This window comes from Taudactylus pleione, unplaced genomic scaffold (assembly GCF_031769625.1).
Source record: "Taudactylus pleione unplaced genomic scaffold, aTauple2 ptg000967l, whole genome shotgun sequence".
In the NCBI taxonomy this organism is placed as follows: domain Eukaryota; kingdom Metazoa; phylum Chordata; class Amphibia; order Anura; family Myobatrachidae; genus Taudactylus; species Taudactylus pleione.
In genome coordinates this window covers 6,918,106-6,933,564 of record NW_028285368.1, presented here as the reverse complement: position 1 = coordinate 6,933,564, position 15,459 = coordinate 6,918,106, and the positions used below count along the sequence as shown (strand labels likewise).

General features: G+C 37.4%; 4 non-coding genes and 62 pseudogenes across 4 annotated transcripts; all 66 read right to left on the bottom strand.

Annotated features, from left to right (window-relative positions):
• Positions 1-70: 70 nt before the first annotated feature.
• On the bottom strand, positions 71-189 carry LOC148460531 (5S ribosomal RNA; annotated as a pseudogene).
• A 116-nt stretch (positions 190-305) lies between these two features.
• LOC148460530 (5S ribosomal RNA) lies at positions 306-424 on the bottom strand (annotated as a pseudogene).
• A 116-nt stretch (positions 425-540) lies between these two features.
• Positions 541-659, bottom strand: LOC148460529 (5S ribosomal RNA; annotated as a pseudogene).
• A 116-nt stretch (positions 660-775) lies between these two features.
• Positions 776-894, bottom strand: LOC148460528 (5S ribosomal RNA). Its single transcript, XR_015873622.1, has one exon. It is a non-coding gene; the product is annotated as a 5S ribosomal RNA (ribosomal RNA).
• Positions 895-1,010: 116 nt separating this feature from the next.
• LOC148460527 (5S ribosomal RNA) lies at positions 1,011-1,129 on the bottom strand (annotated as a pseudogene).
• A 116-nt stretch (positions 1,130-1,245) lies between these two features.
• On the bottom strand, positions 1,246-1,364 carry LOC148460526 (5S ribosomal RNA; annotated as a pseudogene).
• A 115-nt stretch (positions 1,365-1,479) lies between these two features.
• Positions 1,480-1,598, bottom strand: LOC148460525 (5S ribosomal RNA; annotated as a pseudogene).
• Positions 1,599-1,714: 116 nt separating this feature from the next.
• Positions 1,715-1,833, bottom strand: LOC148460524 (5S ribosomal RNA; annotated as a pseudogene).
• Positions 1,834-1,948: 115 nt separating this feature from the next.
• Positions 1,949-2,066, bottom strand: LOC148460523 (5S ribosomal RNA; annotated as a pseudogene).
• Positions 2,067-2,182: 116 nt separating this feature from the next.
• On the bottom strand, positions 2,183-2,301 carry LOC148460522 (5S ribosomal RNA; annotated as a pseudogene).
• A 117-nt stretch (positions 2,302-2,418) lies between these two features.
• On the bottom strand, positions 2,419-2,536 carry LOC148460521 (5S ribosomal RNA; annotated as a pseudogene).
• Positions 2,537-2,652: 116 nt separating this feature from the next.
• LOC148460520 (5S ribosomal RNA) lies at positions 2,653-2,771 on the bottom strand (annotated as a pseudogene).
• Positions 2,772-2,887: 116 nt separating this feature from the next.
• Positions 2,888-3,006, bottom strand: LOC148460519 (5S ribosomal RNA; annotated as a pseudogene).
• Positions 3,007-3,122: 116 nt separating this feature from the next.
• LOC148460518 (5S ribosomal RNA) lies at positions 3,123-3,241 on the bottom strand (annotated as a pseudogene).
• Positions 3,242-3,356: 115 nt separating this feature from the next.
• LOC148460517 (5S ribosomal RNA) lies at positions 3,357-3,475 on the bottom strand (annotated as a pseudogene).
• A 116-nt stretch (positions 3,476-3,591) lies between these two features.
• Positions 3,592-3,710, bottom strand: LOC148460516 (5S ribosomal RNA; annotated as a pseudogene).
• A 115-nt stretch (positions 3,711-3,825) lies between these two features.
• On the bottom strand, positions 3,826-3,944 carry LOC148460515 (5S ribosomal RNA; annotated as a pseudogene).
• A 116-nt stretch (positions 3,945-4,060) lies between these two features.
• On the bottom strand, positions 4,061-4,179 carry LOC148460514 (5S ribosomal RNA; annotated as a pseudogene).
• A 115-nt stretch (positions 4,180-4,294) lies between these two features.
• On the bottom strand, positions 4,295-4,413 carry LOC148460513 (5S ribosomal RNA; annotated as a pseudogene).
• Positions 4,414-4,529: 116 nt separating this feature from the next.
• On the bottom strand, positions 4,530-4,648 carry LOC148460512 (5S ribosomal RNA; annotated as a pseudogene).
• A 115-nt stretch (positions 4,649-4,763) lies between these two features.
• LOC148460511 (5S ribosomal RNA) lies at positions 4,764-4,882 on the bottom strand (annotated as a pseudogene).
• A 115-nt stretch (positions 4,883-4,997) lies between these two features.
• Positions 4,998-5,116, bottom strand: LOC148460510 (5S ribosomal RNA). Its single transcript, XR_015874247.1, has one exon. It is a non-coding gene; the product is annotated as a 5S ribosomal RNA (ribosomal RNA).
• A 116-nt stretch (positions 5,117-5,232) lies between these two features.
• LOC148460509 (5S ribosomal RNA) lies at positions 5,233-5,351 on the bottom strand (annotated as a pseudogene).
• A 116-nt stretch (positions 5,352-5,467) lies between these two features.
• LOC148460508 (5S ribosomal RNA) lies at positions 5,468-5,586 on the bottom strand (annotated as a pseudogene).
• Positions 5,587-5,703: 117 nt separating this feature from the next.
• Positions 5,704-5,821, bottom strand: LOC148460507 (5S ribosomal RNA; annotated as a pseudogene).
• Positions 5,822-5,937: 116 nt separating this feature from the next.
• On the bottom strand, positions 5,938-6,056 carry LOC148460506 (5S ribosomal RNA; annotated as a pseudogene).
• A 115-nt stretch (positions 6,057-6,171) lies between these two features.
• Positions 6,172-6,290, bottom strand: LOC148460505 (5S ribosomal RNA; annotated as a pseudogene).
• Positions 6,291-6,406: 116 nt separating this feature from the next.
• LOC148460504 (5S ribosomal RNA) lies at positions 6,407-6,524 on the bottom strand (annotated as a pseudogene).
• Positions 6,525-6,640: 116 nt separating this feature from the next.
• LOC148460503 (5S ribosomal RNA) lies at positions 6,641-6,759 on the bottom strand (annotated as a pseudogene).
• A 116-nt stretch (positions 6,760-6,875) lies between these two features.
• On the bottom strand, positions 6,876-6,994 carry LOC148460502 (5S ribosomal RNA; annotated as a pseudogene).
• Positions 6,995-7,110: 116 nt separating this feature from the next.
• LOC148460501 (5S ribosomal RNA) lies at positions 7,111-7,229 on the bottom strand (annotated as a pseudogene).
• Positions 7,230-7,344: 115 nt separating this feature from the next.
• LOC148460500 (5S ribosomal RNA) lies at positions 7,345-7,463 on the bottom strand (annotated as a pseudogene).
• A 116-nt stretch (positions 7,464-7,579) lies between these two features.
• On the bottom strand, positions 7,580-7,698 carry LOC148460499 (5S ribosomal RNA; annotated as a pseudogene).
• Positions 7,699-7,813: 115 nt separating this feature from the next.
• Positions 7,814-7,932, bottom strand: LOC148460498 (5S ribosomal RNA; annotated as a pseudogene).
• A 116-nt stretch (positions 7,933-8,048) lies between these two features.
• Positions 8,049-8,167, bottom strand: LOC148460497 (5S ribosomal RNA; annotated as a pseudogene).
• Positions 8,168-8,282: 115 nt separating this feature from the next.
• LOC148460496 (5S ribosomal RNA) lies at positions 8,283-8,401 on the bottom strand (annotated as a pseudogene).
• A 116-nt stretch (positions 8,402-8,517) lies between these two features.
• Positions 8,518-8,636, bottom strand: LOC148460495 (5S ribosomal RNA; annotated as a pseudogene).
• Positions 8,637-8,751: 115 nt separating this feature from the next.
• Positions 8,752-8,870, bottom strand: LOC148460494 (5S ribosomal RNA; annotated as a pseudogene).
• Positions 8,871-8,985: 115 nt separating this feature from the next.
• On the bottom strand, positions 8,986-9,104 carry LOC148460493 (5S ribosomal RNA; annotated as a pseudogene).
• Positions 9,105-9,220: 116 nt separating this feature from the next.
• Positions 9,221-9,339, bottom strand: LOC148460492 (5S ribosomal RNA; annotated as a pseudogene).
• A 116-nt stretch (positions 9,340-9,455) lies between these two features.
• On the bottom strand, positions 9,456-9,574 carry LOC148460491 (5S ribosomal RNA; annotated as a pseudogene).
• Positions 9,575-9,691: 117 nt separating this feature from the next.
• Positions 9,692-9,809, bottom strand: LOC148460490 (5S ribosomal RNA; annotated as a pseudogene).
• Positions 9,810-9,925: 116 nt separating this feature from the next.
• LOC148460489 (5S ribosomal RNA) lies at positions 9,926-10,044 on the bottom strand (annotated as a pseudogene).
• Positions 10,045-10,160: 116 nt separating this feature from the next.
• On the bottom strand, positions 10,161-10,279 carry LOC148460488 (5S ribosomal RNA; annotated as a pseudogene).
• Positions 10,280-10,395: 116 nt separating this feature from the next.
• On the bottom strand, positions 10,396-10,514 carry LOC148460487 (5S ribosomal RNA; annotated as a pseudogene).
• A 116-nt stretch (positions 10,515-10,630) lies between these two features.
• On the bottom strand, positions 10,631-10,749 carry LOC148460486 (5S ribosomal RNA; annotated as a pseudogene).
• Positions 10,750-10,864: 115 nt separating this feature from the next.
• On the bottom strand, positions 10,865-10,983 carry LOC148460485 (5S ribosomal RNA; annotated as a pseudogene).
• Positions 10,984-11,099: 116 nt separating this feature from the next.
• On the bottom strand, positions 11,100-11,218 carry LOC148460484 (5S ribosomal RNA; annotated as a pseudogene).
• A 115-nt stretch (positions 11,219-11,333) lies between these two features.
• LOC148460483 (5S ribosomal RNA) lies at positions 11,334-11,452 on the bottom strand. The gene has a single exon (XR_015874246.1). It is a non-coding gene; the product is annotated as a 5S ribosomal RNA (ribosomal RNA).
• Positions 11,453-11,568: 116 nt separating this feature from the next.
• LOC148460482 (5S ribosomal RNA) lies at positions 11,569-11,687 on the bottom strand (annotated as a pseudogene).
• Positions 11,688-11,804: 117 nt separating this feature from the next.
• On the bottom strand, positions 11,805-11,923 carry LOC148460481 (5S ribosomal RNA; annotated as a pseudogene).
• Positions 11,924-12,039: 116 nt separating this feature from the next.
• On the bottom strand, positions 12,040-12,158 carry LOC148460480 (5S ribosomal RNA; annotated as a pseudogene).
• Positions 12,159-12,274: 116 nt separating this feature from the next.
• Positions 12,275-12,393, bottom strand: LOC148460479 (5S ribosomal RNA). Its single transcript, XR_015873070.1, has one exon. It is a non-coding gene; the product is annotated as a 5S ribosomal RNA (ribosomal RNA).
• A 116-nt stretch (positions 12,394-12,509) lies between these two features.
• LOC148460478 (5S ribosomal RNA) lies at positions 12,510-12,628 on the bottom strand (annotated as a pseudogene).
• Positions 12,629-12,744: 116 nt separating this feature from the next.
• LOC148460477 (5S ribosomal RNA) lies at positions 12,745-12,863 on the bottom strand (annotated as a pseudogene).
• Positions 12,864-12,978: 115 nt separating this feature from the next.
• LOC148460476 (5S ribosomal RNA) lies at positions 12,979-13,097 on the bottom strand (annotated as a pseudogene).
• Positions 13,098-13,213: 116 nt separating this feature from the next.
• Positions 13,214-13,332, bottom strand: LOC148460475 (5S ribosomal RNA; annotated as a pseudogene).
• Positions 13,333-13,447: 115 nt separating this feature from the next.
• LOC148460474 (5S ribosomal RNA) lies at positions 13,448-13,566 on the bottom strand (annotated as a pseudogene).
• Positions 13,567-13,682: 116 nt separating this feature from the next.
• Positions 13,683-13,801, bottom strand: LOC148460473 (5S ribosomal RNA; annotated as a pseudogene).
• A 115-nt stretch (positions 13,802-13,916) lies between these two features.
• Positions 13,917-14,035, bottom strand: LOC148460472 (5S ribosomal RNA; annotated as a pseudogene).
• A 116-nt stretch (positions 14,036-14,151) lies between these two features.
• On the bottom strand, positions 14,152-14,270 carry LOC148460471 (5S ribosomal RNA; annotated as a pseudogene).
• Positions 14,271-14,387: 117 nt separating this feature from the next.
• Positions 14,388-14,506, bottom strand: LOC148460470 (5S ribosomal RNA; annotated as a pseudogene).
• A 116-nt stretch (positions 14,507-14,622) lies between these two features.
• LOC148460469 (5S ribosomal RNA) lies at positions 14,623-14,741 on the bottom strand (annotated as a pseudogene).
• A 116-nt stretch (positions 14,742-14,857) lies between these two features.
• On the bottom strand, positions 14,858-14,976 carry LOC148460468 (5S ribosomal RNA; annotated as a pseudogene).
• Positions 14,977-15,091: 115 nt separating this feature from the next.
• On the bottom strand, positions 15,092-15,210 carry LOC148460467 (5S ribosomal RNA; annotated as a pseudogene).
• A 116-nt stretch (positions 15,211-15,326) lies between these two features.
• Positions 15,327-15,445, bottom strand: LOC148460466 (5S ribosomal RNA; annotated as a pseudogene).
• Positions 15,446-15,459: the final 14 nt, after the last annotated feature.

The following is a 15,459-nucleotide window of genomic DNA, read 5'->3' as shown; positions in this document are numbered from 1 at the left end:
AAATTCATTGATAAGTTTAAAAAATTAATTGTAAAATGTAATAGAAAAGAATGTTATGGCAGTATAAAATTACCTACAGCACCTGGTATTCCCAGGTGGTCTCCCATTAAAGTACTAACCATGCCCAACACTGAATAGCTTCCAAGATCAGACGAGATTGGGCATGTCCAGGGTGGTTTGGCTGTAGGTGCTCAAAAACATTAACTTTAGACCTCTTTTACTTCTTTACTCAAGTAAATTCATTGATAAGTTGAAAAAATTAATTGTAAAATGTAATAGAAAAGAATGTTATGGCAGTATAAAATTACCTACAGCACCTGGTATTCCCAGGTGGTCTCCCATCCAAGTACTTACCAGGCCCAATACTGCATAGCTTCCAAGATCAGACGAGATTGGGCATGTCCAGTGTGGTTTGGCTGTAGGTGCTCAAAAACATTAACTTTAGACCTCTTTTACTTCTCAACTCAAGTAAATTCATTGATAAGTTGAAAAAATTAAATGTAAAATGTAATAGAAAAGAATGTTATGTCAGTATAAAATGACCTACAGCATCTGGTATTCCCAGGTGGTCTCCCATCCAAGTACTAACTAAGCCCAACACTGCATAGCTTCCAAGAGCAGATGAGATTGGGCATATCCAGTGTGGTTTGGCTGTAGGTGCTCAAAAACATTAACTTTAGACCTCTTTTACTTCTTTACTCAAGTAAATTCATTGATAAGTTGAAAAAATTAAATGTAAAATGTAATAGAAAAGAATGTCATGGCAGTATAAAATTACCTACAGCACCTGGTATTCCCAGGTGGTCCCCCATCTAAGTACTAACCAGGCCCAACACTGCATAGCTTCCAAGATCAGACGAGATTGGGCATGTCCAGTGTGGTTTGGCTGTAGGTGCTCAAAAACATTAACTTTAGACCTCTATTACTTCTTAACTCAAGTAAATTCATTGAAAAGTTGAAAAAATTAATTGCAAAATGTAATAGAAAAGAATGTTATGGCAGTATAAAATTACCTACAGCACCTGGTATTCCCAGGTGGTCTCCCATCCATGTACTTATCAGGCCCAATACTGCATAGCTTCCAAGATAAGACGAGATTGGGCATGTCCAGATTGGTTTGGCTGTAGGTGTTCAAAAACATTAACTTTAGACCTCTTTTACTTCTTAACTCAAGTAAATTCATTGATAAGTTGAAAAAATTAAATGTAAAATGTAATAGAAAAGAATGTTATGTCAGTATAAAATTACCTACAGCACCTGGTATTCCCAGGTGGTCTCCCATCCAAGTACTAACCAAGCCCAACACTGCACAGCTTTCAAGATCAGATGAGATTGGGCATGTCCAGTGTGGTTTGGCTGTAGGTGCTCAAAAACTTTAACTTTAGACCTCTTTTACTTCTTAACGCAAGTAAATTCATTGATAAGTTTAAAAATGAAATGTAAAATGTAATAGAAAAGAATGTTATGGCAGTATAAAATTACCTACAGCAAATGGTATTACCAGGTGGTCTCCCATCCAAGTACTAACCAGGCCCAACACTGCATAGCTTCCAAGATCAGATGAGATTGGGCATGCCCAGTGTGGTTTGGCTGTAGGTGCTCAAAAACATTAACTTTAGACCTCTTTTACTTCTTAACTCAAGTAAATTCATTGATAAGTTGAAAAAATTTAATGTAAAATGTAATAGAAAAGAATGTTATGGCTGAATAAAATTACATACAGCACCTGGTATTCCCAGGTGGTCTCCCATCCAAGTTCGAACCAGGCCCAACACTGCATAGCTTCCAAGATCAGACGAGATTGGGCATGTCCAGTGTGGTTTGGCTGTATGTGCTCAAAAACATTAACTTTAGTCCTCTTTTACTTCTTAACTCAAGTAAATTCATTGATAAGTTTAAAAATGAAATGTAAAATGTAATAGAAAAGAATGTTATGGCAGTATAAAATTACCTACAGCACCTGGTATTCCCAGGTAGTCTCCCATCCAAGTACTAACCAGGCCCAACACTGCATAGCTTCCAAGGTCAGATGAGATGGGCATGTCCAGTGTGGTTTGGCTGTAGGTGCACAAATACTTTAACTTTAGACCTCTTTTACTTCTTTACTCAAGTAAATTCATTGATAAGTTGAATAAATTAAATGTAAAATGTAATAGAAAAGAATGTTATGGCAGTATAAAATTACCTACAGCACCTGGTATTCCCAGGTGGTCTCCCATCCAAGTTCTAACCAGGCCCAACACTGAATAGCTTCCAAGATCAGACGAGATTGGGCATTCCTAGTGTGGTTTGGCTGTAGGTGCTCAAAAACATTAACTTTAGACCTCTTTTACTTCTTAACTCAAGTACATTCTATTGATAAGTTGAAAAAATGAAATGTAAAATGTAACAGAAAAGAATGTTATGGCAGTATAAAATTACCTACAGCTCCTGGTATTCCCAAGTGGTCTCCCATCCAAGTACTAACCAGGCCCAACACTGCATAGCTTCCAAGATCAGACGAGATGGGCATGTCCAGTGTGGTTTGGCTGTAGGTGCTCCAAAACATTAACTTTAGACCTCTATTACTTCTTAATTCAAGTAAATTGATTGATAAGTTGAAAAAATTAATTGTTAAATGTAATAGAAAAGAATGTTATGGCAGTATAAAATTACCTACAGCACCTGGTATTCCCAGGTGGTCTCCCATCCAAGTACTAACCAGGCCCAACACTGCATAGCTTCCAAGAGCAGATGAGATTGGGCATATCCAGTGTGGTTTGGCTGTAGGTGCTCAAAAACATTAACTTTAGACCTCTTTTACTTCTTTACTCAAGTAAATTCATTGATAAGTTGAAAAAATTAAATGTAAAATGTAATAGAAAAGAATGTTATGGCAGTATAAAATTACCTACAGCTCCTGGTATTCCCATGTGGTCTCCCAGCCAAGTACTAACCAGGCCCAACACTGCATAGCTTCCAAGATCAGACGAGATTGGGCATGTCCAGTGTGGTTGGGCTGTAGGTGCTCAAAAATATTAACTTTAGACCTCTATTACTTCTTAACTCAAGTAAATTCATTGATAAGTTGAATAAATTAAATGTAAAATGTAATAGAAAAGAATGTCATGGCAGTATAAAATTACCTACAGCACCTGGTATTCCCAGGTGGTCTCCCATCCAAGTACTAACCAAGCCCAACACTGCACAGCTTCCAAGATCAGATGAGATTGGGCATGTCCAGTGTGGTTTGGCTGTAGGTGCTCAAAAACTTTAACTTTAGACCTCTTTTACTTCTTAACGCAAGTAAATTCATTGATAAGTTTAAAAATGAAATGTAAAATGTAACAGAAAAGAATGTTATGGCAGTATAAAATTACGTACAGCAAATGGTATTACTAGGTGGTCTCCCATCCAAGTACTAACCAGGCCCAACACTGCATAGCTTCCAAGATCAGATGAGATTGGGCATGCCCAGTGTGGTTTGGCTGTAGGTGCTCAAAAACATTAACTTTAGACCTCTTTTACTTCTTAACTCAAGTAAATTCATTGATAAGTTGAAAAAATTTAATGTAAAATGTAACAGAAAAGAATGTTATGGCAGTATAAAATTATCTACAGCAAATGGTATTACCAGGTGGTCTCCCATCCAAGTACTAACCAGGCCCAACACTGAATAGCTTCCAAGATCAGACGAGATTGGGCATGTCCAGTGTGGTTTGGCTGTAGGTGCTCAAAAACATTAACTTTAGTCCTCTTTTACTTCTTAACTCAAGTAAATTCATCGATAAGTTTAAAAATGAAATGTAAAATGTAATAGAAAAGAATGTTATGGCAGTATAAAATTACCTACAGCACCTGGTATTCCCAGGTGGTCTCCCATCCAAGTACTTATCATGCCCAATACTGCATAGCTTCCAAGATAAGACGAGATTGGGCATGTCCAGTGTGGTTTGGCTGTAGGTTCTCAAAAACATTAACTTTAGACCTCTTTTACTTCTTAACTCAAGTAAATTCATTGATAAGTTGAAAAAATTAAATGTAAAATGTAATAGAAAAGAATGTTATGTCAGTATAAAATTACCTACAGCACCTGGTATTCCCAGGTGGTCTCCCATCCAAGTACTAACCAAGCCCAACACTGCACAGCTTCCAAGATCAGATGAGATTGGGCATGTCCAGTGTGGTTTGGCTGTAGGTGCTCAAAAACTTTAACTTTAGACCTCTTTTACTTCTTAACGCAAGTAAATTCATTGATAAGTTTAAAAATTAAATGTAAAATGTAACAGAAAAGAATGTTATGGCAGTATAAAATTACCTACAGCAAATGGTATTACTAGGTGGTCTCCCATCCAAGTACTAACCAGGCCCAACACTGCATAGCTTCCAAGATCAGATGAGATTGGGCATGCCCAGTGTGGTTTGGCTGTAGGTGCTCAAAAACATTAACTTTAGACCTCTTTTACTTCTTAACTCAAGTAAATTCATTGATAAGTTGAAAAAATTTAATGTAAAATGTAATAGAAAAGAATGTTATGGCTGAATAAAATTACATACAGCACCTGGTATTCCCAGGTGGTCTCCCATCCAAGTACTAACCAAGCCCAACACTGCACAGCTTCCAAGATCAGGTGAGATTGGGCATGTCCAGTGTGGTTTGGCTGTAGGTGCTCAAAAACTTTAACTTTAGACCTCTTTTACTTCTTAACGCAAGTAAATTCATTGATAAGTTTAAAAATGAAATGTAAAATGTAACAGAAAAGAATGTTATGGCAGTATAAAATTACCAACAGCAAATGGTATTACCAGGTGGTCTCCCATCCAAGTACTAACCAGGCCCAACACTGAATAGCTTCCAAGATCAGACGAGATTGGGCATGTCCAGTGTGGTTTGGCTGTAGGTGCTCAAAAACATTAACTTTAGTCCTCTTTTACTTCTTAACTCAAGTAAATTCATTGATAAGTTTAAAAATGAAATGTAAAATGTAATAGAAAAGAATGTTATGGCAGTATAAAATTACCTACAGCACCTGGTATTCCCAGGTGGTCTCCCATCCAAGTACTAACCAGGCCCAACACTGCATAGCTTCCAAGATCAGATGAGATTGGGCATGTCCAGTGTGGTTTGGCTGTAGGTGCACAAAAACTTTAACTTTAGACCTCTTTTACTTCTTTACTCAAATAAATTCATTGATAAGTTGAATAAATTAAATGTAAAATGTAATAGAAAAGAATGTTATGGCAGTATAAAATTACCTACAGCACCTAGTATTCCCAGGTGGTCTCCCATCCAAGTTCTAACCAGGCCCAACACTGAACAGCTTCCAAGATCAGATGAGATTGGGCATGCCCAGTGTGGTTTGGCTGTAGGTGCTCAAAAACATTAACTTTAGACATCTTTTACTTCTTAACTCAAGTACATTCATTGATAAGTTGAAAAAATTAAATGTAAAATGTAATAGAAAATAATGTTATGTCAGTATAAAATTACCTACAGCACCTGGTATTCCCAGGTGGTCTCCCATCCAAGTTCTAACCAGGCCCAACACTGAAGAGCTTCCAAGATCAGACGAGATTGGGCATTCCTAGTGTGGTTTGGCTGTAGGTGCTCAAAAACATTAACTTTAGACCTCTTTTACTTCTTAACTCAAGTACATTCTATTGATAAGTTGAAAAAATGAAATGTAAAATGTAACAGAAAAGAATGTTATGGCAGTATAAAATTACCTACAGCTCCTGGTATTCCCAAGTGGTCTCCCATCCAAGTACTAACCAGGCCGAACACTGCATAGCTTCCAAGATCAGACGAGATGGGCATGTCCAGTGTGGTTTGGCTGTAGGTGCTCCAAAACATTAACTTTAGACCTCTATTACTTCTTAACTCAAGTAAATTGATTGATAAGTTGAAAAAATTAATTGTAAAATGTAATAGAAAAGAATGTTATGGCTGAATAAAATTACATACAGCACCTGGTATTCCCAGGTGGTCTCCCATCCAAGTTCGAACCAGGCCCAACACTGCATAGCTTCCAAGATCAGACGAGATTGGGCATGTCCAGTGTGGTTTGGCTGTATGTGCTCAAAAACATTAACTTTAGTCCTCTTTTACTTCTTAACTCAAGTAAATTCATTGATAAGTTTAAAAATGAAATGTAAAATGTAATAGAAAAGAATGTTATGGCAGTATAAAATTACCTACAGCACCCGGTATTCCCAGGTAGTCTCCCATCCAAGTACTAACCAGGCCCAACACTGCATAGCTTCCAAGGTCAGATGAGATTGGGCATGTCCAGTGTGGTTTGGCTGTAGGTGCACAAATACTTTAGCTTTAGACCTCTTTTACTTCTTTACTCAAGTAAATTCATTGATAAGTTGAATAAATTAAATGTAAAATGTAACAGAAAAGAATGTTATGGCAGTATAAAATTACCTACAGCTCCTGGTATTCCCAAGTGGTCTCCCATCCAAGTACTAACCAGGCCCAACACTGCATAGCTTCCAAGATCAGACGAGATGGGCATGTCCAGTGTGGTTTGGCTGTAGGTGCTCAAAAACATTAACTTTAGACCTCTATTACTTCTTAATTCAAGTAAATTGATTGATAAGTTGAAAAAATTAATTGTTAAATGTAATAGAAAAGAATGTTATGGCAGTATAAAATTACCTACAGCACCTGGTATTCCCAGGTGGTCTCCCATCCAAGTACTAACCAGGCCCAACACTGCATAGCTTCCAAGAGCAGATGAGATTGGGCATATCCAGTGTGGTTTGGCTGTAGGTGCTCAAAAACATTAACTTTAGACCTCTTTTACTTCTTTACTCAAGTAAATTCATTGATAAGTTGAAAAAATTAAATGTAAAATGTAATAGAAAAGAATGTTATGGCAGTATAAAATTACCTACAGCTCCTGGTATTCCCATGTGGTCTCCCAGCCAAGTACTAACCAGGCCCAACACTGCATAGCTTCCAAGATCAGACGAGATTGGGCATGTCCAGTGTGGTTGGGCTGTAGGTGCTCAAAAATATTAACTTTAGACCTCTATTACTTCTTAACTCAAGTAAATTCATTGATAAGTTGAATAAATTAAATGTAAAATGTAATAGAAAAGAATGTCATGGCAGTATAAAATTACCTACAGCACCTGGTATTCCCAGGTGGTCTCCCATCCAAGTACTAACCAAGCCCAACACTGCACAGCTTCCAAGATCAGATGAGATTGGGCATGTCCAGTGTGGTTTGGCTGTAGGTGCTCAAAAACTTTAACTTTAGACCTCTTTTACTTCTTAACGCAAGTAAATTCATTGATAAGTTTAAAAATGAAATGTAAAATGTAACAGAAAAGAATGTTATGGCAGTATAAAATTACCTACAGCAAATGGTATTACTAGGTGGTCTCCCATCCAAGTACTAACCAGGCCCAACACTGCATAGCTTCCAAGATCAGATGAGATTGGGCATGCCCAGTGTGGTTTGGCTGTAGGTGCTCAAAAACATTAACTTTAGACCTCTTTTACTTCTTAACTCAAGTAAATTCATTGATAAGTTGAAAAAATTTAATGTAAAATGTAACAGAAAAGAATGTTATGGCAGTATAAAATTATCTACAGCAAATGGTATTACCAGGTGGTCTCCCATCCAAGTACTAACCAGGCCCAACACTGAATAGCTTCCAAGATCAGACGAGATTGGGCATGTCCAGTGTGGTTTGGCTGTAGGTGCTCAAAAACATTAACTTTAGTCCTCTTTTACTTCTTAACTCAAGTAAATTCATCGATAAGTTTAAAAATGAAATGTAAAATGTAATAGAAAAGAATGTTATGGCAGTATAAAATTACCTACAGCACCTGGTATTCCCAGGTGGTCTCCCATCCAAGTACTTATCATGCCCAATACTGCATAGCTTCCAAGATAAGACGAGATTGGGCATGTCCAGTGTGGTTTGGCTGTAGGTTCTCAAAAACATTAACTTTAGACCTCTTTTACTTCTTAACTCAAGTAAATTCATTGATAAGTTGAAAAAATTAAATGTAAAATGTAATAGAAAAGAATGTTATGTCAGTATAAAATTACCTACAGCACCTGGTATTCCCAGGTGGTCTCCCATCCAAGTACTAACCAAGCCCAACACTGCACAGCTTCCAAGATCAGATGAGATTGGGCATGTCCAGTGTGGTTTGGCTGTAGGTGCTCAAAAACTTTAACTTTAGACCTCTTTTACTTCTTAACGCAAGTAAATTCATTGATAAGTTTAAAAATTAAATGTAAAATGTAACAGAAAAGAATGTTATGGCAGTATAAAATTACCTACAGCAAATGGTATTACTAGGTGGTCTCCCATCCAAGTACTAACCAGGCCCAACACTGCATAGCTTCCAAGATCAGATGAGATTGGGCATGCCCAGTGTGGTTTGGCTGTAGGTGCTCAAAAACATTAACTTTAGACCTCTTTTACTTCTTAACTCAAGTAAATTCATTGATAAGTTGAAAAAATTTAATGTAAAATGTAATAGAAAAGAATGTTATGGCTGAATAAAATTACATACAGCACCTGGTATTCCCAGGTGGTCTCCCATCCAAGTACTAACCAAGCCCAACACTGCACAGCTTCCAAGATCAGGTGAGATTGGGCATGTCCAGTGTGGTTTGGCTGTAGGTGCTCAAAAACTTTAACTTTAGACCTCTTTTACTTCTTAACGCAAGTAAATTCATTGATAAGTTTAAAAATGAAATGTAAAATGTAACAGAAAAGAATGTTATGGCAGTATAAAATTACCAACAGCAAATGGTATTACCAGGTGGTCTCCCATCCAAGTACTAACCAGGCCCAACACTGAATAGCTTCCAAGATCAGACGAGATTGGGAATGTCCAGTGTGGTTTGGCTGTAGGTGCTCAAAAACATTAACTTTAGTCCTCTTTTACTTCTTAACTCAAGTAAATTCATTGATAAGTTTAAAAATGAAATGTAAAATGTAATAGAAAAGAATGTTATGGCAGTATAAAATTACCTACAGCACCTGGTATTCCCAGGTGTTCTCCCATCCAAGTACTAACCAGGCCCAACACTGCATAGCTTCCAAGATCAGATGAGATTGGGCATGTCCAGTGTGGTTTGGCTGTAGGTGCACAAAAACTTTAACTTTAGACCTCTTTTACTTCTTTACTCAAATAAATTCATTGATAAGTTGAATAAATTAAATGTAAAATGTAATAGAAAAGAATGTTATGGCAGTATAAAATTACCTACAGCACCTAGTATTCCCAGGTGGTCTCCCATCCAAGTTCTAACCAGGCCCAACACTGAATAGCTTCCAAGATCAGATGAGATTGGGCATGCCCAGTGTGGTTTGGCTGTAGGTGCTCAAAAACATTAACTTTAGACATCTTTTACTTCTTAACTCAAGTACATTCATTGATAAGTTGAAAAAATTAAATGTAAAATGTAATAGAAAATAATGTTATGTCAGTATAAAATTACCTACAGCACCTGGTATTCCCAGGTGGTCTCCCATCCAAGTTCTAACCAGGCCCAACACTGAAGAGCTTCCAAGATCAGACGAGATTGGGCATTCCTAGTGTGGTTTGGCTGTAGGTGCTCAAAAACATTAACTTTAGACCTCTTTTACTTCTTAACTCAAGTACATTCTATTGATAAGTTGAAAAAATGAAATGTAAAATGTAACAGAAAAGAATGTTATGGCAGTATAAAATTACCTACAGCTCCTGGTATTCCCAAGTGGTCTCCCATCCAAGTACTAACCAGGCCGAACACTGCATAGCTTCCAAGATCAGACGAGATGGGCATGTCCAGTGTGGTTTGGCTGTAGGTGCTCCAAAACATTAACTTTAGACCTCTATTACTTCTTAACTCAAGTAAATTGATTGATAAGTTGAAAAAATTAATTGTAAAATGTAATAGAAAAGAAAGTTATGGCAGTATAAAATTACCTACAGCACCTGGTATTCCCAGGTGGTCTCCCATCCAAGTACTAACCAGGCCCAACACTGCATAGCTTCCAAGAGCAAATGAGATTGGGCATATCCAGTGTGGTTTGGCTGTAGGTGCTCAAAAACATTAACTTTAGACCTCTTTTACTTCTTTACTCAAGTAAATTCATTGATAAGTTGAAAAAATTAAATGTAAAATGTAATAGAAAAGAATGTTATGGCAGTATAAAATTACCTACAGCTCCTGGTATTCCCATGTGGTCTCCCAGCCAAGTACTAACCAAGCCCAACACTGCATAGCTTCCAAGATCAGACGAGATTGGGCATGTCCAGTGTGGTTGGGCTGTAGGTGCTCAAAAATATTAACTTTAGACATCTATTACTTCTTAACTCAAGTAAATTCATTGATAAGTTGAAAAAATTAAATGTAAAATGTAATAGAAAAGAATGTCATGGCAGCATAAAATTACCTACAGCACCTGGTATTCCCAGGTGGTCTCCCATCCAAGTACTTATCAGGCCCAATACTGCATAGCTTCCAAGATAAGACGAGATTGGGCATGTCCAGTGTGGTTTGGCTGTAGGTTCTCAAAAACATTAACTTTAGACCTCTTTTACTTCTTAACTCAAGTAAATTCATTGATAAGTTGAAAAAATTAAATGTAAAATGTAATAGAAAAGAATGTTATGTCAGTATAAAATTACCTACAGCACCTGGTATTCCCAGGTGGTCTCCCATCCAAGTACTAACCAAGCCCAACACTGCACAGCTTCCAAGATCAGATGAGATTGGGCATGTCCAGTGTGGTTTGGCTGTAGGTGCTCAAAATCTTTAACTTTAGACCTCTTTTACTTCTTAACGCAAGTAAATTCATTGATAAGTTTAAAAATGAAATGTAAAATGTAACAGAAAAGAATGTTATGGCAGTATAAAATTACCTACAGCAAATGGTATTACTAGGAGGTCTCCCATCCAAGTACTAACCAGGCCCAACACTGCATAGCTTCCAAGATCAGATGAGATTGGGCATGCCCAGTGTGGTTTGGCTGTAGGTGCTCAAAAACATTAACTTTAGACCTCTTTTACTTCTTAACTCAAGTAAATTCATTGATAAGTTGAAAAAATTTAATGTAAAATGTAATAGAAAAGAATGTTATGGCTGAATAAAATTACATACAGCACCTGGTATTCCCAGGTGGTCTCCCATCCAAGTACTAACCAGGCCCAACACTGCATAGCTTCCAAGATCAGACGAGATTGGGCATGTCCAGTGTGGTTTGGCTGTAGGTGCTCAAAAACATTAACTTTAGTCCTCTTTTACTTCTTAACTCAAGTAAGTTCATTGATAAGTTTAAAAATGAAATGTAAAATGTAATAGAAAAGAATGTTATGGCAGTATAAAATTACCTACAGCACCTGGTATTCCCAGGTGGTCTCCCATCCAAGTACTAACCAGGCCCAACACTGCATAGCTTCCAAGATCAGATGAGATTGGGCATGTCCAGTGTGGTTTGGCTGTAGGTGCACAAAAACTTTAACTTTAGACCTCTTTTACTTCTTTACTCAACTAAATTCATTGATAAGTTGAATAAATTAAATGTAAAATGTAATAGAAAAGAATGTTATGGCAGTATAAAATTACCTACAGCACCTGGTATTCCCAGGTGGTCTCCCATCCAAGTTCTAACCAGGCCCAACACTGAATAGCTTCCAAGATCAGACGAGATTGGGCATTCCCACTGTGGCTTGGCTGTAGGTGCTCAAAAACATTAACTTTAGACCTCTTTTACTTCTTAACTCAAGTACATTCTATTGATAAGTTGAAAAAATGAAATGTAAAATGTAACAGAAAAGAATGTTATGGCAGTATAAAATTACCTACAGCTCCTGGTATTCCCAAGTGGTGTACCATCCAAGTACTAACCAGGCCCAACACTGCATAGCTTCCAATATCAGACGAGATTGGGCATGTCCAGTGTGGTTTGGCTGTAGGTGCTCAAAAACATTAACTTTAGACCTCTATTACTTCTTAACTCAAGTAAATTGATTGATAAGTTGAAAAAATTAATTGTAAAATGTAATAGAAAAGAATGTTATGGCAGTATAAAATTACCTACAGCACCTGGTATTCCCAGGTGGTCTCCCATCCAAGTACTAACCAGGCCCAACACTGCATAGCTTCCAAGATCAGACGAGATTGGGCATGTCCAGTGTGGTTGGGCTGTAGGTGCTCAAAAACTTTAACTTTAGACCTCTTTTACTTCTTAACTCAAGTAAATTCATTGATAAGTTGAAAAAATTAAATGTAAAATGTAATAGAAAAGAATGTCATGGCAGTATAAAATTACCTACAGCACCTGGTATTCCCAGGTGGTCTCCCATCCAAGTACTAACCAGGCCCAACACTGCATAGCTTCCAAGATCAGACGAGATTGGGCATGTCCAGTGTGGTTTGGCTGTAGGTGCTCAAAAACATTAACTTTAGACCTCTATTACTTCTTAACTCAAGTAAATTCATTGATAAGTTGAAAAAATTAATTGTAAAATGTAATAGAAAAGAATGTTATGGCAGTATAAAATTACCTACAGCATCTGGTATTCCCAGGTGGTCTCCCATCCAAGTACTTATCAGGCCCAATACTGCATAGCTTCCAAGATAAGACGAGATTGGGCATGTCCAGAGTGGTTTGGCTGTAGGTGCTCAAAAACATTAACTTTAGACCTCTTTTACTTCTTAACTCAAGTAAATTCATTGATAAGTTGAAAAAATTAAATGTAAAATGTAATAGAAAAGAATGTTATGTCAGTATAAAATCACCTACAGCACCTGGTATTCCCAGGTGGTCTCCCATCCAAGTACTAACCAAGCCCAACACTGCACAGCTTCCAAGATCAGATGAGATTGGGCATGTCCAGTGTGGTTTGGCTGTAGGTGCTCAAAAACTTTAACTTTAGACCTCTTTTACTTCTTAACGCAAGTAAATTCATTGATAAGTTTAAAAATGAAATGTAAAATGTAACAGAAAAGAATGTTATGGCAGTATAAAATCACCTACAGCAAATGGTATTACCAGGTGGTCTCCCATCCAAGTACTAACCAGGCCCAACACTGCATAGCTTCCAAGATCAGATGAGATTGGGCATGCCCAGTGTGGTTTGGCTGTAGGTGCTCAAAAACATTAACTTTAGACCTCTTTTACTTCTTAACTCAAGTAAATTCATTGATAAGTTGAAAAAATTTAATGTAAAATGTAATAGAAAAGAATGTTATGGCTGAATAAAATTACATACAGCACCTGGTATTCCCAGGTGGTCTCCCATCCAAGTACTAACCAAGCCCAACACTGCACAGCTTCCAAGATCAGATGAGATTGGGCATGTCCAGTGTGGTTTGGCTGTAGGTGCTCAAAAACTTTAACTTTAGACCTCTTTTACTTCTTAACGCAAGTAAATTCATTGATAAGTTTAAAAATGAAATGTAAAATGTAACAGAAAAGAATGTTATGGCAGTATAAAATTACCTACAGCAAATGGTATTACCAGGTGGTCTCCCTTCCAAGTACTAACCAGGCCCAACACTGCATAGCTTCCAAGATCAGATGAGATTGGGCATGCCCAGTGTGGTTTGGCTGTAGGTGCTCAAAAACATTAACTTTAGACCTCTTTTACTTCTTAACTCAAGTAAATTCATTGATAAGTTGAAAAAATTTAATGTAAAATGTAATAGAAAAGAATGTTATGGCTGAATAAAATTACATACAGCACCTGGTATTCCCAGGTGGTCTCCCATCCAAGTACTAACCAGACCCAACACTGCATAGCTTCCAAGAGCAGACGAGATTGGGCATGTCCAGTGTGGTTTGGCTGTAGGTGCTCTAAAACATTAACTTTAGTCCTCTTTTACTTCTTAACTCAAGTAAATTCATTGATAAGTTTAAAAATGAAAAGTAAAATGTAATAGAAAAGAATGTTATGGCAGTATAAAATTACCTACAGCACCTGGTATTCCCAGGTTGTCTCCCATCCAAGTACTAACCAGGCCCAACACTGCATAGCTTCCAAGATCAGATGAGATTGGGCATGTCCAGTGTGGTTTGGCTGTAGGTGCACAAAAACTTTAACTTTAGACCTCTTTTACTTCTTTACTCAAGTAAATTCATTGATAAGTTGAATAAATTAAATGTAAAATGTAATAGAAAAGAATGTTATGGCAGTATAAAATTACCTACAGCACCTGGTATTCCCAGGTGGTCTCCCATCCAAGTTCTAACCAGGCCCAACACTGAATAGCTTCCAAGATCAGACGAGATTGGGCATTCCCAGTGTGGTTTGGCTGCAGGTGCTCAAAAACATTAACTTTAGACCTCTTTTACTTCTTAACTCAAGTACATTCTATTGATAAGTTGAAAAAATGAAATGTAAAATGTAACAGAAAAGAATGTTATGGCAGTATAAAATTACCTACAGCTCCTGGTATTCCCAAGTGGTCTCCCATCCAAGTACTAACCAGGCCCAACACTGCATACCTTCCAAGATCAGACGAGATTGGGCATGTCCAGTGTGGTTTGGCAGTAGGTGCTCAAAAGCATTAACTTTAGACCTCTATTACTTCTTAACTCAAGTAAATTCATTGATAAGTTGAAAAAATTAATTGTAAAATGTAATAGAAAAGAATGTTATGGCAGTATAAAATTACCTACAGCATCTGGTATTCCCAGGTGGTCTCCCATCCAAGTACTTATCAGGCCCAATACTGCATAGCTTCCAAGATAAGACGAGATTGGGCATGTCCAGAGTGGTTTGGCTGTAGGTGCTCAAAAACATTAACTTTAGACCTCTTTTACTTCTTAACTCAAGTAAATTCATTGATAAGTTGAAAAAATTAAATGTAAAATGTAATAGAAAAGAATGTTATGTCAGTATAAAATCACCTACAGCACCTGGTATTCCCAGGTGGTCTCCCATCCAAGTACTAACCAAGCCCAACACTGCACAGCTTCCAAGATCAGATGAGATTGGGCATGTCCAGTGTGGTTTGGCTGTAGGTGCTCAAAAACTTTAACTTTAGACCTCTTTTACTTCTTAACGCAAGTAAATTCATTGATAAGTTTAAAAATGAAATGTAAAATGTAACAGAAAAGAATGTTATGGCAGTATAAAATCACCTACAGCAAATGGTATTACCAGGTGGTCTCCCATCCAAGTACTAACCAGGCCCAACACTGCATAGCTTCCAAGATCAGATGAGATTGGGCATGCCCAGTGTGGTTTGGCTGTAGGTGCTCAAAAACATTAACTTTAGACCTCTTTTACTTCTTAACTCAAGTAAATTCATTGATAAGTTGAAAAAATTTAATGTAAAATGTAATAGAAAAGAATGTTATGGCTGAATAAAATTACATACAGCACCTGGTATTCCCAGGTGGTCTCCCATCCAAGTACTAACCAAGCCCAACACTGCACAGCTTCCAAGATCAGATGAGATTGGGCATGTCCAGTGTGGTTTGGCTGTAGGTGCTCAAAAACTTTA